At 58.4% G+C, this 19,417-nt stretch overlaps 1 protein-coding gene across 3 annotated transcripts in view; it reads right to left on the bottom strand.

Moving 5' to 3' along the window:
• NFIX (nuclear factor I X) overlaps positions 1 to 19,417 on the bottom strand; it is a 95,718-nt gene that overhangs the window by 22,978 nt on the left and 53,323 nt on the right. The window lies entirely within an intron of this gene.

The raw sequence follows: 19,417 nt of genomic DNA, 5'->3' as shown, positions 1-19,417 counted from the left end.
GGACCTCCAGAATGCTTGCCTGGGCACGACAGCTGGTGAGAGGGTGGCAGAGGGGGGCCAGGGCAGGTTGTGGGGCAGGGGAAAGGCAGGCATTGGGTAAAGAATCAGCTTCTCACAGGGGGACCACATGGGGTGGCCTCAGAAAACCGGGCCCTGGTACTGGCCAGGGCTTTGCCCGACTCTTTGGAGTAACCCTGCCTCCACCACCCTCGCCCACCACCTCACAATCAGCCGGCTCACCAGGGTGTCCATCCTCCACTGGCCTCACAGTTGAGCTGCTCACGTTGGGGAGTGACCAGCAAGGAGGTTCCTGAAGAGTGACATGGGCCCAAGAGATAGAAGTGGGGGGACCCTGCAGCCACTTGGGAAGGAAGGAAGAGCCCTGGGTGCTGGGGCTGGTGGGCAGAATAGTTAGTAGCCTTTTCAGAGCCCAGGCCCTACTGCGGCTCGACTAAGTTCCTAGCCTCCTGCCGCACTGGGGCCGGTGGGAAAAAAACAGGCTGCCCCCAGGATGGTTTCAGGCTCCACTTTCCCCATCCTTTATCTTGTTTCACTTTTTTTTTTTTTTAAATTCTAAAGAAAACAATAGTAATAAATCTAGTCACAAATCAAGAAAATGGAGCTTTATAAGTGCTAACAGGGCCCCTTACCCCCTTGTGTTTGGGGTGTGTCCTTCCACACCTCCCTCTGCACGCACCCCTGTGGTGTGTTTAGGGATGGCGAATCCCACCCCAGGCCACTTCTTTGCTAGTGGCACTCTGCTCTGGAGAGAGCCCACAGGACTTCCTCCCACGCTCCTGGGAGGGCAACCTCTCTGTGGATGTGAGTTTTCCTGTTCCTCTCTCACCTCAGCTCATTCCTGACTCTCTGGGTCTGATGCAAGCCCCAGCCGGTGCAGGAGGGAGCAGGCAAGGGGCTGAGGCAGTAGGCAGCCCACCTTAGGGCCTCCTTGGACCGGGGCCCTGAGCCTGATGTCTCTCAGGGCCGTCCTTTCCCAGATTCGTAGCTCAGGAAGAGCACAGCTGCAGCACCTGCGCGTACAGCCCGGCGAGGGGCACACAGTCAAGGCTTTGCTGCCGAGGGGTCCCTGCCACTGACCCCACCTGTCCCAGGACCAACTCAGTCCCCACGGAGCCCTCCAGGCCAGAGACAGTGGAGTAGGAGGAAATGGACGAGGCTACTCAATGAGACTGGTCCCAGCTCTTCCAAAATGGCCAGGTGGAGACAGAACGCCGCGCGCATGCGCACACCCAGCCCAGGGACAGAAAGACGAGAGAACCCGACAAAGAGATGGAGGTGGGCCAGCGACAGAGGCAGAGACAAATGGGGCTCCAGGAGAGCGCGACAGACAGGAAATCCTTCTAAACCAGGACACTGCCCTGAAACATTACTGCTGCTATTACTATTATCTCCATGTAAGGGAGAAAGCAGGAGTGAGGATCCGGCGCAGGCAAGGCCCGCTGCCACGCGCCTCCAGGCGGTGCTCCGGGCGCTGCTGGCAGCCATTTTAGCCCTTGGCAGCCATCTTACGGCTGGCGGCCCCAGCCAGCATCCCCGCAACGCCACCACCGCCGGCCTCCGGCACGCTCAGCTCGGCTCCAGGACAAAAGGCAGAGACACTAGAAATCTGGACCCGGGCTCAGAGGCAGAAGAGCCAGCCCTGCAGCAGGGGCAGCTGTGGCCAGGGCCCCACCATCCCGCTCAGGCAGCACCCCCTTCACCCTCCTGGCCGATGCCAAGTGGAACGGACAGGGAGGGCCGAGGCTAGGGCCCACTCCACGTGGCTGAGGCCCCCACGGGCCATCCCCAGGCCCAGGGCCCTCAGACAGTGTACCGAGTAAACCCCTGCCCCGACAAGGTGACGGGGTCCTCAGGACAGTAAGGGGCAGGATGGGGGCAGGCCCTTGTCCACCCGGTTAGCTTGGGGGTTACACCTTGGGCAGACAGGGGAAGGGGGTTGGCAGGAGCCCAGTCAGTGGCTGCAGGGCCCAGAGAGGCCACTAGGACTGTGGCGGGCAGGCTCCTGGGGAGGGCAAGGAGATGCCCTCCCCACCCAGAGGCGGGAGGCAGCCTGGCCAGCTTTCTTAAACGATGCGCCCTTTGGGGAGTTGTGCCCTCAGGTCAGGGCCTGGGGATCAGGAGCTGCACCCCAGGCTGGCACATCAGGGAGCATGACACCCCAGCGCCTGACTCCTTTCCCTGTCTGGGCTCCCTAGGGAAGGGAGGGGATAACCCCAGGCCTTGGGACAGAAAAAGGCAGGCCCCTTTGTGACACCCCTCCCCAGGCCCCGCCTCATGGCTGCTTGGCTTTTATCTAGCAGAATGGGGCTTATCAGAGCCACCAGCTGAACAAACACACAAATCCACGGTTAGTGAGAGAAAACCCTCTGCCTGAACTCTTTATCTCCTGTTCGCAGGCCCCACGCACTGCCCCCTGCCAACGGCCCCGGAGGAGCCCTGACTGCTGTGCAGTGAGGGATCCTCTCTCTGCCACCTCCCTTCTCGCCTTGCCCGGCCCCGCACGGGGTGGCTCTCCCCTGGCAGTCCCTACCGGGCGGCCTTGCATGAGTGAGCTCCTGCCACATGGGAGCCCCCCTCCAGTGTCTGATTTCTCACTGGGGACAATGGGCCAGCTGGTGGCCTGTGGGCCAGTGGAGGGGCAGGGAAAGTGTTGGCTGGCACAAGGCGGGCAGGTGCCCGGCTCCATTTTTATCCTCTCCCGCCCGGCCCACGCCTCTGAGGCTGTCGCTCTGATTCCCCAGCCTTCTAGGGCCATGTCCCCTGGCAACTTTTCCAGCCTTGGCTTTCTCTCCAGCCTAGTTACCAGAGCAGTAGGGACCCTGACCACACACCCCCAGTTCAGGGCCACCCTGACTAAACCCCAACCCCCATGCCTGCACCCCTCTTCGGGGACTAAGGCTGTCTTCACCTTCTGGAGAGACTGGAGATGGGACAGAGGGACCAAAGGCACTGCTACCTCCCTCCAGTCCTGAGACAACATCTTCCTGCATCCTGGTGTTCAGAACCAGAGAGTGCCTTCCGTGCTCTAAGCTGCCTTCCACTCAGCCCATCAAATGCAGCTTCCTCAAAACCAAGTCCGGCCACTTTGTCTGATGATGGATGCCTGGGCGTGCAGGCATCAGGCCCTTGCCTGGTCCAGGTTTGGGGATGAAGAGAATTTTGGAAGCCACAACTCGTCCTTGATGCTGCCAGGGTGGAAGGGGTGTGTTCAGGCTGGCTCGTGTCATACATGAGAGCACGCTCTGCTGTTTTCCTCTCAGGATTGGGGCTACTCATGCAATCCACACCTCCGAGGCAGAGGCCTCGCCTGCCAGTGGTGCCTCAGGACTCAGACCACTGCAGAGGCTTCCAGAAGGGGGGGACTGTGCAGGGGCAGGTGACGAATCTGGACTTGTTCTAGTTGTGGGCCCAAGCAGGCTCCGCAGAGCAAGGCTCTGAAATGGGATTTGGCTCACGGGTCCAGGGCTGCTCTCCATTCATCCCCACATGTCATCAGTCGCCCACCCTGGGTCAACGTTTGTGGACTGCAGGCCTTGTGCAGCACCCAGACCTGGGCCAGGCTCAGCCAAAGGATGGCAGCGTGGGACCCTCTCTTCCTCAGGGTTCCTCCATCTCTCCTGGAACAGCCACAAAGCCCCCGAAATACTGTTTTTCTCACCCCTCCACCAGCTCTACTCATTCTCTACCTCTTCTCAGTTCTTGAAGCCTCCCTACTTTATCCAGCTCTTCGCCTTTCCCTCTGGAATCCTATTTCTGGTCTCATTTTGCTCTGTCTTGGCTCCATGCCCCTCTCTCTGTCCTTCCTTCTCCTTCACTTTCCCTCTCTTGGGCCCCCTTTCCTCTCCCAATCCTGCCTGTTTGCACAAGTTGTGTGTGTGTGTGTGTGTGTGCACACGCACGTGTGTGCACACGTGCGTGTGTTTCCGAGAGGGCTCTGCCTCTTCATCAGAGCTCTAGAGGGGAAGCTCCAGCAGCCAGAAGGAGCCCAGAATTGCACATAAACCCCAACTGACAGCATGTTTTTAATATATATATATTTCCAGCCATAGACAGGGAGATATTTATGGCTCCTACTAGGTGAGGGAGGAATTCCTGCTCACTGCAGCAAATGCTCTGCCTTGGCTCCTACCCGAAACAAATTCTCTCTGAGAAAGGGGCCACATGTAATTCACCGGCTGGCTGCCCCCACGCACATCAAAGATTGAGTGCGTTTTTCGGGGGCTGAGAGGGGCGCGCAGGCCCAGCTCAACTACACCCACACATGCGTACCCAGGCACGTGTATGCACTAGGGCGAACACTTGCTATGCATCCAGACACACACATACACACACTTAGAGATGCCACCAGCCACTTCATGCTGTCCAGCAGGGATGGAGTGAGATGGTGTGTCCAGAGCTGTGGTCAGCATGCTCAACGCTAAGAGGAACCCCCTTCAGCTCTGTTCAGACTATTGGCCTTTGAGGGCTGGGGAGACCAGCCCTTGGGGTGTGCCCGCCCTTTCCCTCCCCTGGCCCTCCCCAAGTCTGAAGTTCGAGAAGCAGGTGAGGGTGTGCTCTGTTCTGGGGGTGCCATACTCTGAACGGCCAATTCGGGAACTGATCCCTGGCCCTACTCAGTGTGGTATGCCCCCCCCCCCACACACACACACCTTCTCTGCAATTCAGGAGCATCCAGGGCATGAGAAACCCAATCTCAAGGGGAGCCAAAGGCCTGGCCTGCAGCAATCAGAGCTGGAGAATGTAACTATTGTGCCTCTTGAAACCCAAGTCCGAGAATCTGAGACACCCTGAGGAGGGGAGCGGCAGACGGATGGGGGGCTAGGGGAACGGGTCACAGAGGGGTTCTCCCTGTCTCTGCAAACAGGAGACTCAAGACCGAGGAAGTCCTTGAGAATGCAGGGCAGCCAGGGGACAGAAGGGGGCTGGGCTTGGCCTGGACCAGGCCCGGGGGCCTTCTAGATCTTCCCCTCCTTCCCTCCACTCTCTACACCACCTCCATGAGCCAGCATGTATGCGCACAGGACATGGGGCCATCCTGAGGTTTTTCCCTCCTCTGTCATCCCTAGACTCCCACATGGCTGGAGACAGAAGCCTGACCAGGAAGCACAGCTCTGAAGCTGTGGGTGGGGTGTGGGCAGGGGCAAGGCGGGGAGACGTGTCACTCCCCCCCATCACCCTCCTCTTTTCTCTCATTTCCCCTCCCCTCGTGGATCCAAAGGGGCTCAAGCCCTTGACTTGAGTCACCTGTTGGGGGGAAGAGGAGATGAGTGACAGCGAAGAGAAAGAGACCAAGTTACAACCTCGACACACATGTGGTCTAGATCTGCTCTGGCTGTCCCTGGGGCCTAGGTTCGAGGAAGGCCATTGGGGGTGGGGGTGGGGGATGGGGACAGCAGATCAGACCGCAGGGATCTGGCAGGCCAGGGGCAGCCGCATCAAGATGGGACATTCCACTCTTGGTCCCTGACCCCGACCGTACTGCCTTTTCCACCTCAACACACCCTGCCTCCATGGCGGCTATCTGGGGTCCCCTGGGGAGCAAGGGCCAAGTCTGGCTACAGCAGGGCTCATGGGCTGGCAGTGAAGCTGTGGGAAGGGAAGAGAAGGCAAGTCCATGGGCTTATCTGGTGCCCAAAGGACGAGCAGAGTGGGATCTGAAGGCTGGGCTCAGGCAAGCAGCTCCAAGCCCCCCAGCCTGCTCCCTGGTGTGAGCTGCTCAGTGTTCTCTGCCCTGCACCTGCCAGGAGAACCTTTGTTAGCACTGCCCCCAGACAAGGGAGAACTAGAGATGGGGCCTGGGCACTGAAGCCTGGGGGAACTTGGTGCCCAGCTGCTCATCCCTAAGGGATGACAGATAATGGCCAGCAAAGGAGAGAGGAGGGACATACCCCGGTGCAGAGCAAAGCACCCAGCAGGTTGATGGAGGGAAAGAGCCCAGGCCCATCAGCCTGTCAGCTGCCTCTCCAAGCCCCGCCCAGTAGTTAACGAATGAGACCCCCACCTACAGCAGCACTAGGAGTTGCAGGTGGGCCTGCAGGCTCCTCCTGGGTCTGCCCTTTGCAGGGGACCCAACACTGTCCCCAGCACCTCAGATATCAGTGCTCCGTGGCTGTCTGCAGACTGAACGGGCAGACCCAGGGCCGGGCAGTAACACCATCCTGGATGTTCCAGAGATGCCCAGGGGCTAGCAGGTCCCATCAGAGCAGAATTCACACCAGCGAGGGAATGAAGGTGAGACAGCCACTACTGCAAAGGGAGGGACCTGTGGTGAGACAAAGGGAGGCAGGTGCCCTTGGCCCCAGGCCTGCCTCTGCCTCCACCCTGAGCCTGCCCTTGGCCCACCCAGGGAGGTACCCTTCGTTTGGACCCTGTGCCCACTAAGGACCCCAGCACAGAGGGGAAAGGGGGGGCACACCAAGGGCAAGGGGAGGGAGGAGGTGGGCAGCCAGCAACAGTGGAAAGGGGCTACCCTGAGTTCACATCCATGCTCTAGAACCTACCGGCCCAGTGACTTTGGCCAAGTTCTGAACTGTTTCCTCGTCTGTAAAATGGAGATACCGCCCGCCCCCTAGGGTTCCTGGGCGAGGAATAAATGAAAAAACAGGGATAAGGTGCTTAGTCCAGGGCTCAGCTCATAGTAGGGGTTCCATAAATGTCAGCTGTCCTTCCCCTGGGATCACCAATTCCCTTCACCCCCCCCTCAGCTAAAGCTCCACCCCTCCTTCTGGGCTCAGCTCAAATGCCACCTCAGTGGGGAAGCTGTGGCTAACCCTCAGCTCCCCTCCCATAGGAGTTCATATTCTTTATGATACATCAAGTACACCCTAGATGATAGTTTTTGGCGTCTCATCCCAGAGACCACCACCAGCAAGCAGAGGGGTTCCCTCAAGACCTGGCCCATTACCATCTGCAAAGAGGGGCAGAGAGGTTTCTCTGGAAATAAAAGGCAGAGCAGAACGCCTTCTACAGGTGCATCCCTCCCCAAATTCAGCAGCCACAGTAAATGGTCTCAGGACAGTCACGATGTTGGAAACAGTAGGGGAGAGGCAGGGAAAGGAAAGGCCTGAAGATGGGCAAGCTAACAGGAGAGGGGAGAGAGGCTTGTGCCCCTGGATTCTGAGGGTGCTGAGCACAAAGCCCTGCCCATCCTAGCTCAGCGCTGGGCATACAGAGAGCTGAGGACACCAGGAGCACAGGTACCGCCACACAAGCGGCTGGGTGACTCTCCTGGCAACACAGGCTAGTGCCACGACTCAGCCGGCAGCTGGAGCCAACATTTCCAAGAAGGCCTGGGGCCAGAAGTCATGTGATGGTGGGGCCCAGAAAAGTGGCCCCCAGGCCCTGAAGGTTCTGTTCCCTCCCAACCTGATGGATAGAAACTGATAGTAGAGAATGCCCTCCACACTCCACAAACCAAGAAAAGACGGGACCCGGCAGAGAGGGCATATCCAGGTTAGGGGCCTGCAGAGCTGCTCCCCTACCCCTGTCCACTCTATTTCCAGTGCTGCCCTTTCTGGCCCTTAGAGCCGTCCAGGCCAGGCCTGGCCAGACAACTGCCCCCACCCCAGCTGCTCTTAGGACTATTAATAGTGTCCCTACCTCCCAGGGCCAGGCGTCACCTTCCCCCCAACCCCTAAATACACTTGCCCTTGGTCTAATTATTTGTAAAGGGACAGAGTCCTCTGGGTGCTAATGCCAACTTGGGATGAGAAAGGGGAGGCAAAGGCTCTGGAGGCCACTTGAGGGACATTCCTGAGACAAGCAGGAATTTAAGGGAAGGAGGGAAGAAGGCAGTGAACCCACGAGCAAGAGAATGACAAAAACACAAAATTAAGACTAAAAGAGAGAGACAGAGAGGGAGGGGCCAAGACAGAAAATCAGAGTCAAAGCAAAGTGGTTCAAAGAAAGAATATAGAAAGAACCAGAGGGACTTCCCCGGGGGTCCAGTGGTTAAGACTCTGCACTTCCACTGGGGAACTAAGATCCCGCATGCCGTGAGATGCTGCCAAAAAAAAAAGAAAGAATCAGAGAAGTGAAGTAGAACATTATAGGAGAGGCAGGGAAAGGGGAGAAAGCAGAGAGAGAAAGAAAAAGCAAAGGAGAAAATGATGCATTAAAAAACAAAAACAGAAAGGGAGAAAACTTTCCTAAAAATACTCAGGAGTGGCTTCACGAGCACAACTTTCTGGTCTGCATCTAGCTGCCAGCATCCCTCTGTAGGGTGCTCGGCAAAGCGAGGGACTGGGCAGACGCCATGCCAAGGAACTCCTACCCACCCACTCTCACAGTGTTCTGGGTAAGGGAGGAGATGCAGAGAAGGAATAACTGACCAGGAAAAGAAGGTGGGAAAATCGAATCCCCAGGATTAGGAAATTCACTCTCAGTCCCGGGAAGGGGAAGGCCCCCACACTTGGAGCTCCTCACCTATTACAAAAGGAGCCAGGCAGGACAGAGGACGGTGGAAATGGGGAAGCATCAAGGCCCCCTGGCCTCCCTGCGCTCCATGTTCCCTCTCTCTTTCTGACTGTGAGCAGAGTTCTGCCCCCACCTGCCTCCCACTGTCCCCTTTCCTTGGGAGAATCCATCCAGGAACCCTGGGGGCCTGGAGAAGAAGAACCCACCTACCTCCATTCTCCTTTGGGGAAGCAGAAGCGGACAGAGGCCATGTGCCTCTCATCCTCAGGTGCTCTGACTTCCTCAGCCTCCTAAGAGCACCTGGTACCCAGGCTGGTAACCCTAAAGGAGGCTCCTCTACCAGGGACTTGCCTTGTGGAGGGAGTCAGACTTGGGCTCATGGAAGAGCAACAAACACAAATGCATGCCATAATCAAATGTCTAAGTGGAGAGCTTCTGCTTGGAGGATAGAAGCTGAGCAGCCCTTCTTTCAAATCCCACCCATACTGGGAACCTCTGGCTGGCCAGGGCTGTGGGAATAGGAGACTCTGGCTCTGGACAGCTTGAGAGACCTAAGGACCTGGCCAGCAGATCTCCTAGGCTGGTGGTTCCTGGCCAGGAGTGCCCCACCAGACCATCAGTCCCTTGGGGTCAAGGCTTATCAGCGTTTTGTTCATTACTCTCTCCTCCACACCTGGAAGTGCAGTTTGAGTGGATAAAAAGACTCTGAAGAAAGCCTTCTAGATCCTTCTTCCAACCGTGGCTACAAAGACCACCCAGGAGACAGAAATGTCAGCTAGCTGGCATCTTCCCACTCCTGAGAGAACATCTTTCCTGAAGACCCAAACCTCGACACTCATACCCAAGGAATTGATTTGGAAAGCCCAGAACCACTAATACTCCTGCAAAGCCCAACTGGGCCTGGATGCAGGATTGGACACATCGGCCTTCATGCCCGATGACTGGACTGACCAAAGGAAGGAACAAGAGTCTCCCCATGAAGGTGAGGGCAGGGGAGCACTCTTGCAGGCCTGCTGCACTCCCCATCGTGGAGGCCTTCAGGCAGCCACTGTCCAGAGCTGCCCAGACGAAACATAAGGAATTTGGGACTTTGATTGCAAATCTCCAACTCCCAGCCCTGAGAGCCCAGGCTAGGCCGAATGGGTGGGCAGGCAGGTGACCTCCCTGGGGGGCTGAGATGGCTCTCTGGCTGCTGGAAGGAGCCCTGGGCTTGGAATCAGGAGCCTGGGGTCCAAATCCTAGACCTGCTGCTATTCGGCACCCAGCATGTCTCCTGGGCCTCCTCTCCCTCTCTGTGCAACACAACCCCAGGCTTACCTCAGAGGGCACGGGGAGACGTGAGCAGGAATTTTGACAGTGAATGAAACGGGAAGATTTTTTACACTATAAAGTGCCAAGCATACATAAGGAGCTATTGATAGGGTAAAGGGGGCAGCTTCTGGGACTATATTTCAGGGTTGCCGTGGTCTTGAGGAGCAGCAGAAGGGCATCTTCCAGAAGCCCAAATGTGCACAGAGTTCAGAGGCTGGCGTAGGAGGCAGCTACCCAGACTCAGGGCTGGGACAATTCAAGCCCCTAAAGGGACAAAATGACATAGATCCTACAGAATGGCAGGTGCCAAATTCCCCACTCACAATGCTCTGAAGTACCGAAAGTGTCTTCCCAGGGCGGTGGGGCTCAGGGGCCCGCAGCCCCGAGAGAGGTGTGCTGCACTCCCTGACTCGGCGGCTAGGTGGCACAGCGAGTTAACACTAGCTGCCCTCCACAGGCTGCGGCGGGGGCGGAGGCGGCGAACTTGCGCGCAGTCCGCCCTGGGCTCCGGGGGCCTGGGTTCCCCCTGCACAGCCACAAGGTCCGAGCTGGAACGAGGAGGACGCGGCCAGGCTCCGGCCACTCGGACCCAGGGTTGTGCTGCCTGAGGCAGCAGCTCTGGTTGCTGCCGCTGCCAAGCACATCCCGTGATGTGATATGAGGGCCGAGCTTCCCGTTCTCATTGATTAGGAACAGCTTGCGGTGCGGGGGCCGGATGCAAGGGGGCCGGGGAATGGGCGAGTGAGGAGAAGCGGTGGGGGGCGGGGGGAGGACTGCCAGGTGCATGGCTGGGAGAGGTAATCCAATGAGCTCAGGCCCACCCTGCGCAGCCGCCACGCCACCGCAGCTGAGTCCCGGCCTGCCTCCCCCAGAGCGGGGCTGCCCTTGCATGTGGGCAGGTCTGCGGCCGCGTGACCCCCAACACGCCCACGACGCCCCCACCTTTTGGCAGCACAGACGTGCCTCTGCGCTTGATAAACGCTTGAAGGGGAAGATTCCTTTCTTTCTTTTTTTTCACCCCTCTCAAAAAGTGAAAAATGGAGACTAAAAGTCAGAGATCAGGAACCAAAAAGAGGGATAGAAATGGAGAAAAGAAAAAAAAAAAAAAAAAAAACCCACAGGCCAGTGCTCTCTGCAGCGGTGGCAGCAGTCGGGCAGGCACACCCTCCCAGGGCAGGCGTGGAGAAAGGCTCCTTTGTTCCGCAGGGAGGTTAGCCGAGGTGAGGCCCGCCCCGCCCCCTCCCCCCTGACCCTAGGCTGCGCAGATCGCTTCTCAGGGCCCCCGGACTGGGCCCAGCTGCTTCTCCGGCCCCCCAGCCCTTCTCCCAGCCCTCCTGCCAGCCAGCGGAACAGCCCAGCACCCGGGGAAGGACTGCTCCCTACCCTCTGCCTTGCCCAAGCACCAAGAGTCACGCATGTGGGGCTGGGCTCCTCCAGTGGGCCCCCTGGATACCCTTGCTGCCAGCCACTAACAGCTTGCCCAGGCTGCTCTTTAACTGTGGGGCTTGGGGGGCAGATTCTGCACACAGCAGGACCCCCGCAAAGGCATGGGGAAAGACGGTGACACATCCTAGGAGATGGTGCCCCAGGAGGCACAGGCTGACTGACCATGCTCCTCTTGCCCACAGTGAGGCTCTAGGGCATCTCCTGTACCCATTTCCAGATATGGGCCCTTTCCAACACCCTCAGGCTCTGGAAAAGGGGTGGCTCGTGCAGGGCTTCCTCAAAGCGAGGTCTGGGCTCTGGTGCTGGGATTGCCCTCAGCTGAGAGGCAGGGCCTGAGTTCACTCCATCTGTTCCCTAAGGAGGTGCCAGAGTGGGGTCACAAAGGGGGCTGAGAACAGGCCCACCCCCCAGAGCCTGCCAAAGGACAGACTGCAGAGGGGGTGGGCAGGGGTGGGAAGGGAGAGGTATTGAAAAGCATCCCTTTTGCTCTGCAGCACATCCCAACCCCCATACCCCCTAATGGCTCAAGTTGGACAGGGGACCCGAGGGATGGTAGTACTGTGTGCCAGACACTGTGTGCCCTCCACCGGCACCCCCACCCTGTCGATTAAGGCTCCTAGCCACTCCAGCAGGGATGCAGGCTCCCCAGAGCCCTCGGACCTTTCAAGCAGAGCTTGATGGCTTTACACTTGGCCAAGAAGTTTCCAGCCAGCGGCACTCTCCAGCTCCCACCCCATCCACAGCAGCAGAAAACCCGGAATGAGGGCCTGGCAGGATCGTTCTCCAGTCCCCTGGCTTCAGGTTGAGGGGTACCTGCTCCACAGGAGGCCCTGGCCTCCTGCCAGCAGTATTGGAAGGCAAGGTGGTGAGAGAAGGGAGGAGGAGTGAGGTGTTGCTGACCTTGCCCTCCCCAGGTGGGGAAGTGGGGGAAGGAGAGAGGGGAGAGAGGCAGCAGCAGCTGGAATCGCAGGGAGCCTGAACCATCCTGTACGGCACTGAAACTGCTGGAAGAAGCTGCAGCTCAGATACACGATGTCCTGCCAAACCCCAGTCCTTTAATTCAATTAAGCACGGGACAGACTTCCCAGATTTTTCTGTGTGTTCAAGAGCATGTGAAAAACCTAATGTGTTGAATCCTGGGAGCTATAAGCTTGTGTGCATGTGCGCACACATGTGGATGTGTGAACCCTGATGGTGGGGGAGGAAGATGAGAGGATGCAAATGTTGAGGGGCAGGACAGGGGTGGGGCAGAATGGCTCAGGGGAAGAGTGAGAGTACCCAAATCTTTTTGGAGGGCCAAACTCCAGACCAGGGTTCTCAACCCCCACCCAACGGACCATTCTCTGTGGTGGAGCCATCCTGTACAACAGTAGGATGCGAGCATCTCTGGCCTCTGCCCACTAGATGCCAGTAGCATCATGCCCCCTCATTTGCGACAACCCAAAATGCCTCCGCCATTGCCAAACCCCCCCTGAGGGCAGAATCAGCCCTGGTGGAACCCGCTGCTCTGGGGCACCAGATGAAAACCATGGTTTGTGTATTTACTACCGGCACTTTGCCTCACCTCTCCCCCTTTGGGCTTATAGTCCCAGGGTGCTTGGCTTCCCAAGTGTCTCGGGTATGGCTCTCCTTTCCTGAGCCATTCTCCCTACCTTACCCATCTGGCCAGAGGAGGTCTAGAGCTACTCAGACTCAGCGATGGTTTTATAAAGCTCCAAGTGCTAGGAAGTGTGGCGGTGGAGGAGGCCCTTGGACAGGGAAAGTGAAAGCTCAGAGTATTTAAAAGTCACGAGCCTGAGGTCATGCCTGGGTCCAGAAAGAAGCCTGAGCTCTACATCGCTGGGAGCAAAGCCCACAGGAGAGATGGGGACTTGCTTGAGTACAGACCCCTGGAAAGGTACCCTGCTCAGCCCCTGGAGGCCAGTGAAAGTCGTGCACAACTCTAGCCATCAGACTACCCTCCTGCTTGGGGGCTCCAGAGAAGCAGGAGTTTAGGTGTCCCCAGCTAAACCCCAACCCAGGCCAACCCCCCTCCCCTGTTCCTGGGGTCACCTGTAGCTGTCCTGGTGGGGGTGGGGGGACCCAGTTCCAGCAGCCCTTCTCCCCTCAGGGCCAGGGAGCTTGCCTCTTTCCCTGGCCCTCCAGGAGCCCTGAACAGCCCCCTTCTGGGAGCAGAGCCAAAAAAGATGGAAGAAGGATGTTTATAAGCTGCTAAAAGGGAAAAGGAAAAAAGTGGGAGGCGGGGCAGAGAGGCCTAGACTTCCAGGTAGTGTGGACTGGGGCCTCGGTGGGGAGGGAGTGATGCCACCTTCCCCAGGGATCATGACATCGGGCTAACCGGCTAACTGGTGAGGTGGCGCCCCCTGCCCTTCCTCACTGGGCCACAACAGGGCCTAACAGTGTGCACACGCAGGGGTCTCTCACCCCACAGTGGCCTGCCTGCCAAATGATGGTTTCTTGACACTCTTATCCTGACGCATAGGACTCTGAGACACTACTGGTTTTAGCTTGTCCCCCCCTGCTCAGCCTGGAAGGGCAGAACTAGGGAAAGGTGCAGGGCCCTGGGGATCCCTGGCTGGGGGTGTGGTGACAGGAGCCCGGCTTGGTGGGAGCGAAAGCCAAGTCCCCAGCTCATAGGGCTCGGCACACAGCTAATGGGAGGCTGGCAGTGGCAAATTGTTGTTTACTTTTAATTAAGTAAACAATGTCAGCTTTCCACCTCCTCCCCTGCCATCCCAGCCAGTAATTTGGGGGATGACAATGGGGTTGTTTCCTTCCTCCTGCCTTCTTCCCTCCCTCCAAGCACTCCTGCTCGTGCCCCGCTCTGCACAGCACAACCACTGCAAACTGCTAGTGCCTGGTGAGGCCCCACGGGATGGGGGTAGGGTGTAAGAAGGTCCAGGCTGACCCGCTGCCTGCTGGGCCCAGTGGGTGGCAGGTTCTACCTCATGGGGCGTGTTTCCACCATCAGGTTCTCTGGAGGGCGGCAAGAGGAGCCTTGTCCTTAGAGTCTCTAAGCATGTAAGCTGTAGCCCATTCTCCCTCGGCTCCCTCCCCACACAGTCCTCCTCCCTAACCACCATCTCTAAAATCCAGAAAATGGGTGATCCAGAGTCTCTGATGGAAGCAGCAGCAGAGACCAAAATGCGGTGAAGAAGAGACTTTCCCAGAAATTGGATAGGTCTCCCTCACGAGTAACCACCAGGTGGAACCTTCTGGTCTACTCAGGCAGAACAGGGTCAGGCCCGAGGTCGGTCATCCTCTGGGGCCAGATCTCACATAGCCAACTGGCCGCTGGGCAGTGGGTACCAGCTTTTCTCGAAGCAAGGCCATGGCTTCATGGCCCTGGTTTCTGCTCTTCCCGTTGTGAAATTCTTAACTTTTGAACAAGAGGCCTTGCGTTTTCATTCTGCACTGGGCCTTACAAATTCTATGGGTGGTTCTGCTCAAAGGCCTAAGTGAGTGAGGAAAAGGAAGAAAAAAGAAAGCTAAGACAGCCTTGGCCTTTCACTGACTGGGTCCCCTGGCCTGGGGTGCAGGCACTGGGCTCCCCTGAGTGAACAGGCAGGCCAGAGGGGCCGAACCCTGAGTCTCTGGGGGAGGCTGGATTTCAAATGACTCCACTTGGGTAGACAGACAGGCACACGGCATTTATGTAGAAACAAAATGCTCCTCACATCCTTTCTCAGGAAGACTGTAAATGGGCCCACCTCTTCAAGGGCGCTCCACAAATGCAATGGCAGAACTGAGCAGGAAGCAGAAGATGGGAATCTCTTAGTCCCCTCTCCCGCCTCTGCCTCCTAAAGATCAAGCATTCAGGTCCTGAGCCAAGCCGGGCCTTGGAGCTCACTCTTGTCCCCTCCTCCCTGAGAGGCAGAAGACTCTCTCCGAGGTGTTGGGGGCTGGGGGGCTGAGTCGTGTGCAAGCCCTGCTCCTCCCCCTGCCCCGGACTGCTCCCCCACCTCCTTCCGAAGGGTGGGACTGCGGCGGTGGAGTTGGCTGGGGCTGGATGCAATTTCAGCCACAGAGCAGGGCTCCCTGGCTGGAAGCAATTTTCTCATTAGGACCCCAGGCCTGCCTGCACGTTGGTTCTCAGCCCTCACTCCCCTCCTGCGAAACCACACCCCACAGGCCTCCCCACAGACCACTCACACGCACAGAGAACCACACGTGTGCAAGTCAGAGGGACGATAGTGGGGTCAGAGCAGTAGGGGTGCAGGAGAGAGGTACTGGCACAAAGCCCCTGCAGGGGAGGCCCATGGAGAGGTCAGGGCTCCTCCTGAGGCTCCTAGCCACCCGCTGCCTGCCGCCTGTTTCAGGCTCCCACACACAGACAGCTGGCCCCTCCTCGCCTGCCTCAGGGAGTGAGGATCCCAGACCCTAGGACCGAGACAGAGGAGGCTGGGGGTCCTTGAGCCTGAGGGCTGGCCTCACACAACACTCCCGATTGCTCAGCCATCTTGCCAGCCCATCCCCTTCTTGCTCATCTGGCTGGGGGCAAGCAGATGGGCTGTTGGGAAGCAGACACCCTCCCCCAGCCCCAAGGCTGCGCAGAGTAAAGGGTGGTCTTTACGAGAAGGAGGGGGGAACTGAGGCCCTGTGAGGGGCGGCTCCACGCTCTCGCTCCGCAGACACATGTGGTTGGACTTAAAAAGCTATTAGGGAGCGAGGCGCTGGCGGGAGTGTGGCCGGCCCTCGCACCAGAGGCGGGGAGGGGAGGGCAGATGCCGAGGTGGTGAGCTCAGCACCTCCCACTCCCTCCCCGGCAGGGCCCCCGGACTCCAGGAGAACTCAGGGGACCCTCACTCAGCAGGAGAGTGGGGCGAGCCCTGGGGGGGGGCGGTGCGGGAGGGCAGGCAGGCTGCCGGGCCTGGGTCCGGGCAGAGATTCCGGGAAGCGCTGCTATCTGAGGGCTCGAGGCCTTGGAGAGCAACCTCCGGGGGCAGGGGGAAGGCGGGGGTTGTGCCAGGGCTTGCCTGGGGCCCAGGAGGGCACAGACAGGTTCTCGGCCTTACTTCAGCTTTCTTGGGGTGACAGCTGGCTGGAGGTCTCCTGTGTGTTTGGCAGGGCTGGGGAGGGGCGATTATTAGGGGAGCAGGCGAGAGAGGGAAGGGAAAAGCGAGCCCCACCCATCACGAGGCCAGAAAGAACCGACGGAAAGTTCCCTAGAGCTGCCAGCTTGTAAAAAGCTTCTTTTCTTTCCAAATTATGAACATTTTTTAACGACGGGGTTGGGGGGGGGGAGAAAACTCAGAGCAGCAATCTAGGACTTCATTAGGACCGTGTGTGTGACCATGAGTGACTGGTGACTGAAGGTGATGGGTGTGTATTTGCTCAGTTTCCAAAGAGTTCTACTCCAAAAGCCCAGCCAACACTACCTGGGGCTCCCAGCCCCACCCCGCTCCTCGGTCCCCTTATTTTCAGAGATCTAACTCCCCCTGCCCCATGCCTAACTCAAAAAGGGCTGCTGTTACAGGTGGTTGCCAGGACGGGCAAGGGGCACAGAGAGCGGAACCAGGCCTGGGATTGGCGAGTCACTTGCTAAAGACCCAGCTCCATCCTTTAGGAGGAGAACTCCCTGGGGTGCTGGCGTTAGCACCCCCAGGAGTAGGCTTTAGGCTCTGGGTCCACCATAGGACTGTAGAGAAATGCCCCCACCTAAGGCTCTTGAGATCCTTGGACCTCTTCAGCCATCCCCTGAGGTCACTGACAGCCCCCCAGCCCCACAGGGTGCAGTGCAGAAGTGGGGAGCTCAAGTTACACAGTGCCTCCGCTGTGTGGCAGGCAGGACCTGGGTGTTTCGGAGACATTTAATCTGCCTGACAGCCCCATGGGGTGGCTGTTATTTTCCCCAGTTTTAAAGATGAGAGTATCAAGGTTCAGTGGAACCAACCGAGATCAGCCAGAGCCTGAATGGATGGAATCGCCACAGGCCTGGTGGCAGGGCTCCCAGGGCTCTTCCTTCTCGGCCCAGATCTGTTGACGGGAGGCATGGGAGCCGTGAGGGGACCCCAGGCAGGGCAGAAGAGAGGAGACTGCTCTGAGCCCCCGAGGAGTTGGGCTGGTGGGGGAGGAGCTGACCACGGAGCTGGTGCCGGGATCTTGCTCAGGAAACACGCAAAGAATGCAGCTGGCATCAGGCCAGTGGGCCAGGACCACAAAGAGGCCTTTGTTTTAGGAGGTGTCCAGGGAGTGGATGGACAGAACAGCAGAGGTGGGGGCAGCACCCCCTTGGGGGTTTGACTGGGGAAGGGCAGCCATGCCTGCACTGTCCCCACACACCGCCCCCTCCTGTCTTCCCCTACTCCTGGCCCCAGCAGTGGTGGGATCTCATATCAGGCCCCAGACTCCAGGGGAGGGAGCCCCTGGGGCCAGGTTCCCCCATTCTCAGCTCCCACTTCCCTTGGCTTGGGGAGTGCTCTATGCTGTATCCCAAATCCACCCTTCTGAACCCCAGAAGTCACTTCCCTTGTAATTTGATGCTGCAGTTCTTCGGAGCCCCACAGACATTCTCCTCTGACTCTGCCTCACAACGCTGGCTGCGGCTGCGGGTTTCTGAGTGAGGATGAGGGGGTTGGGGATGGTGAAGGGGCTCTCTGACCTCCAGGCGGGCTGTATGAAGTACCAGAGTCACCCCACTCCCCTAGTTGTCCCTCTTTTCCACCATGGGAGAGTGGGGAGAGGCCTTGGAACATGTTCCCTCCTCCTTCCCCCTCTGCAGTTGCAGGGTTTCTCCAGCCCCTTCTTGGCATCTGGAAAAGTTTGGGAAACTTAAAAAAAATTTTTTGAAGAGTTTGTCTATTGCTCCCCAGCCTTGGGGAGGCACAGCCAAGAAGAAGGGAAGGAGGAGTAGGGGACAGAGTAGAAACTCAGAAGAGAAGCAGAGCAAGCAGGCAAGGTGGGGAGACCCAGAGGTGCCCCACCAGCCAGCCTGACCCCTTGGCCTACCAGCCTCTCCACAGCCAGAAAGAAGGATCCCCACAAAACGCTATCAAGCCCACCCAAGCACACCAAGCCTGCGATGGCCGCTCCCTGCTGGAGTCCCCCCCCCCCCCCCAGTGCACTGCTCAGCATCTTCCCCGGGCCACCCCCTGCCAGACACATGTGCACCCAGTTGGAGGGGCAACCTGTGACCGTGACCCCCAGGAAAGGAGAGGATGTCTTAAGATGGGCAGCCAGAGGCAGTAACAGCAGCTCCGAAGGCGGACTGAAGAGAAGGCAGGTGGCCTCCAGGCCTGTGGGGTTTCTATCTAGGTTTTCAACTCCCTGTGAGCAGGATGAGGGCAATGTGGGAATTCACAGACCCCCCACGGGCTAGGCAGAACAGGAACAGTGAACAATGTTCCTGTGCCCAGCACTCTCCCTCCTCTGGTGAGTGTGTGAACGGGGGTAGGGGCTGCCCCCAGCAGCACAGAGCAGCCAGGTAGGGCTGAGATGGCCTATGGTTCCCTCAAAGGGTAGGGTTAAGGGCATGTTATAAGCAGGACTCTAGGTTCATCCCAAGAAAGGGGACACGTGTGTGACACATGACTGTTTCTCTAGGAGGACCCAGATCATCATGTCAGGAAGGTGCCCCCTCACCCTGACATGGTCCCCATCAGTCATGACCAGGGAAGGCAGGAAGCTCCCTTTCATGACCCCAGTGTTACACCATGAGTCCCTCCTGGCAGCCCCTGTGTTGTCACCAGGCCATCCTCAGGTGACCCACCCCGTGCTCTCAGAATACAGTGATCATTCAGGGGGGTTCTTGCCCCACCAGGGCAGCTCTCATTTGAACGCCCTTCCCGGGTGGCCAACAGTGTGCCTCCTCAGCCTCGAGGTGTGTGTGTGTGGGGGGGGCAGCCTGGAGGACGGATAGCATCTGGGAACTAGCTGGAAATGCAGATGCCTTCTGGGGCAGGCCTAGGAATCTGTGTTGTAACAAGCCCTCCAGGGGACTCTGATGCAGGCTCTGGTGTGAGAACCAATGGCCAAGGGGGAGGGTCCTGACTGGGACTGCAAATGCGAGGAGGAGAGAGAGAAAGAGAGGGAGGATGGGGCACAGAGGCAGTGCCACCTGGATGCAAGGGGGCATTCGGTCCTAAGTCCTACAGGCAAAGTGGAGAGCAAAGGAAAGACAGAAGGGAGTGGTGGCAGAGGGGGTGGGGGGCAGCGGGCAGCAGGGGGTCTGCTGAGGAAGAGCAGGAAAGGGGGAGCAGGAGGGCGGGCACAGTGGGCAGGGAGC

Source organism: Eubalaena glacialis, chromosome 4 (genome assembly GCF_028564815.1).
Source record: "Eubalaena glacialis isolate mEubGla1 chromosome 4, mEubGla1.1.hap2.+ XY, whole genome shotgun sequence".
NCBI classification, from domain to species: domain Eukaryota; kingdom Metazoa; phylum Chordata; class Mammalia; order Artiodactyla; family Balaenidae; genus Eubalaena; species Eubalaena glacialis.
The sequence above is the reverse complement of the archived record's forward strand: the minus strand, read 5'-3'. Positions and strand labels throughout refer to the sequence as shown.